This window comes from Apteryx rowi, unplaced genomic scaffold, assembly GCF_003343035.1.
Source record: "Apteryx rowi isolate R43461 unplaced genomic scaffold, aptRow1 scaffold_2, whole genome shotgun sequence".
NCBI classification, from domain to species: Eukaryota; Metazoa; Chordata; class Aves; order Apterygiformes; family Apterygidae; genus Apteryx; species Apteryx rowi.
Window position 1 is genome coordinate 4,093,807 of NW_020448307.1, and position 3,590 is coordinate 4,097,396.

Genomic DNA, 3,590 nt, shown 5'->3' on the forward strand with positions numbered 1-3,590 from the left:
GGGAAACGCGGGTGCAGTGTCCCGGGGCAGTGGGGGCCCGTCGGGGCGGGGGTGAGGGGGGACCCGGTCCGGCACCGCGGGGAAACGGAGCAAACTCCAAGCTACGACGACAACGGCGAGAGCTGGGACCCCCCCGGCCCCGGAGGCCGCACCGGGGCGGGTGGAGGGGGGAGAGGGAAGCAGAAAGAGGGAGAGCCGGGGGGGAAAGAAACCCAGCCGAAAAAGCATGTTAAATCGCTCAGGGAGGGAAGGTGGAAAATTACGCTGGCTCCTAGCCGGCCTGTGCTCTTCTGCGCAGCCAGGAAAGCAATTTTCCTAGGGGGTTGAGCGAAACGAAATCAGCCCCTCTTGGATCCGCAGCCCTCGTCGCTCGGCGGCCCAGCTGAGCCCCCGGCTGGCGCGGGCGCGCAGGGCCCCTCCGCGCAGCGCTGCCCCGCGGATGCTCCGCGGGCGGGTGCTCAGGCACCGTCTCCTATGGCCTCCCAGCACCCAGCACAGCCCCTCACCCTGCCGGACCGCCCGGCTCCTCCTGTGCTCGCACCAAACGCCAGGCACGGCCCGGCTCCGAGGTGCCCCTGGCTGGGGATGACCCCGGTCCCACCGCCCTGTTGTCGCCTTATCCCCCGCCTTGTCCCCCCCCGTTACAACCGGCCGGGGGGGGGGGGCCGGGGGATGCGCGGCCCCGCGCAGCCTGCGCGGCCCCGCGGCCGCCCCGCGCCTGCAGCCGAGCGCCGGCCCCGCAGCACCGGGCGAGCGTGCAAAAACGGGGGATGAAAAACTCGAAGGCGTAATTTTTTTTGACAGATACAAATGATACCCCAAGGCTTTCTTGAAACGCAGCGACTGACGGCTGGAGAAATGGTTTTCCTACTAGGTTTTCTGCAGTTGGAAGGAGACGGGCTTTTCCCCTCGACCCTCCTCCCCCGACTCTCGCCCCGAAAATAAAACTCGCTCTTTGGTGTCTTGTCACCGGCCTGTGACAACTCTTTTTCCCCAGTGCCTGTGTCTGGAAGCACAGTCCCACCGTGGCCCGGAGCTGCTTCATGGCCTCTCCGCATCCTTCAGACCACAGGCGCTGCATTATGCGCTAAGAAAATATTAATTTGCTGTTAGCAGTGGCTTGGATTTAGCTCTGGCCGTGCTCAGCCTGATCTGACAGGGAGAGCCGGCACTATACGGGGACAACGCAGAAAGATATACGGCTCAGGAATATGTGGGGCTTGTTTCTCTAGGTGGGAGGAAGAGAGGGGAAAAGTACAATATAGTCCCACAATTCCCTCTCGGAGCACAGCGAACATGCTTTTCTGATTAATTGACGGAGGAAGGGGCACCGGAGTTTGCTAGGCAGCCTGCTCATGTTACTCAGTGCATCTTTAGACCCGAAATGTGTCTTTTTCGTGGACTAAAAAGATGCCTCTGATGCAGAATAATCAAAGGCCCAAGAACTCCGTGTCTAGCATTTGTTGGGACTCCTCGAGCAGAAAAAGAAGCTGCGTTTGGAACCGCTCAATATTATGTTCCCATGCGCGTTTCCTTCACCTTGTTTCAGGCGAGCAACCTCTTAATTGCTGCAGAATTTTGATGGGGGAAACACATTTCCCCTAAACAGGACATTTCCTGAAAGGCTGAAATATTCTAATAACGTGCCGGGCTCTTTAATGTTCTCAGAATAACACTGAATCTCTGTAGAGCCAGTATGTTTCCTGTTTTAAAATACAAAATCAGAGAAACAATTAACCTTTGTGTGTATTCAGCTCACTCCCTTCTATTTTCTTTTCTTTTTTTGTTTTCCTTTTTCTTTATTTATTTGTTTTCCTTTTTTCTTCCCCAGAAAGGCTGTATTTTCCGCGCTGCCCCGGCGGCTCCGCGCTGCTCTCGGCGCGATTTTTCCGCAGCTCTGGCCGCTGGGCTCCGCTGCCCGGCGCGCAAACACCGCCGAGATAAGCACCGGCACACTTTCCTTCCAGTTTCGTTGTGGAAACAACAATATCTTGCCGGGCACATCTCGCGGAGAGGTAGGAAAACGCTGCCTTCAAGAGGGCTGTGCTAATCAGCACACGGGGTTAGATATAAAAGTTCAGGGCAAATAAAACGAATTAGTTTTATTAGCACGTTTAGGAGGCGGTCTAACGAAAGAATTCGGCTTTACTAGAGAATGTTTTCTCCTCCCCTTTTGTTGCTTAAAAGCAACATATATCTGAGCTACTCATCACAGGAGGGAAATAAGACATCTTTCAGTCTACAGGCATTTTCTCTGAGAAAGGCGCTCTCTTCTCTAAACCCCCAAAGGAGGGCATACCCTTGGAAATACACAATTTCATAGTAAAATCTGCGTGAACAATAAAACCAACTGTAAACGAAAGGCTTCGGAGCCCGCCAGGTTATTGTTCGGTGGCGGGTTTCGGTAGGAAATATCCGCCTCGGTCACAGGCACGTCGAACTCGGCTAAAACTTCCCCATGGAAATGTTGCCACCGCTCTAACAGCGACATTTCCAGGGACTTTGTTCATATTTCAAGCAAATGAAGGATTTTTGGAGAGATTCTCCCAGTGAACTAGGTTTCAATAAATATTTGGAAGTCAGTTTACAGATCAACGGCTCGAGTTGGCGCACGAAATAACCCAGAGAACATGTACCTTGGTTTGTTAAGTAGAAATTATATATTTTTAAATTGCTATTTAAAAAGAAAACGACGTCTTGGAGGAGGTCGCTTCATGCATAACAGTATTATTTATGTTCAATTCGTGCCTTGGACTTTGTTTTCGCCTGCAGTGTGGCTGGAAAAATTTAGGCAAAAAGGACGGAATAGTAAAAAACTTGCCTAAAGACACGCTTTTAACACGACAGCTAAAAAACCCTCCTAAGATACCGTTAGTAGGAAGCTATTACATCCATTTTAGCAGGGCTACCATGTGAAAAAAAAGTCTGTTTTTCTATCCCACTCCGGGAATTTCTTTCCCCTGGTCGGAAGAGCTATTCCCGCGCCGTGCTGCGACACGCTCGCGCACTACAGAGCTCCTAAAGATGGTGCCTGTTTTTAAAATTAGACTGAAAATAAATAATAATAATAACAAAAAAGCAGAGGGGCTATAGAACGTTATTTTTCTATAAACGGAAATAATCGACGGCCCAGGCTTTCCCCTTGTCCCCACGCCGCTGCGGCCGCGGGAGCAGCGCGGACTGCGGCGGGAGCGCCTGCTCCGCGGCGGCGCAGCCGCGGCCCCGCTCGGCGGGTCGGCACCGCTCCCCCTTCTCCCCAAACCTGCCAAACGCCCCCGGGGAGCCCCGGCCTCGCCGGGGACCTCTGCGCCGCCTCGCACCGCGATGCACATCAAAGCTGCTGCAGCCTCTAAGGAAAATCGCGCAACGCCGCCGCCGCGCTCCGCGCAGCCCCGGGGCGGCCGCGGAGAGCCCGGCCAGCCCGCACCGGGAGAGCCCCGAGCACAAGGGCTTGGGGCTTCAAACTGTGCAGCGCGTTAAAAAAAAAAATAAATAAAAAAATGAGGTAACCCCTTTGGAATTGTATTTCCGAGCGCATTTGTCAGAGCTGACGAAGCGCAGAGGCCCCGAAAGAATTTATACGCGGTATA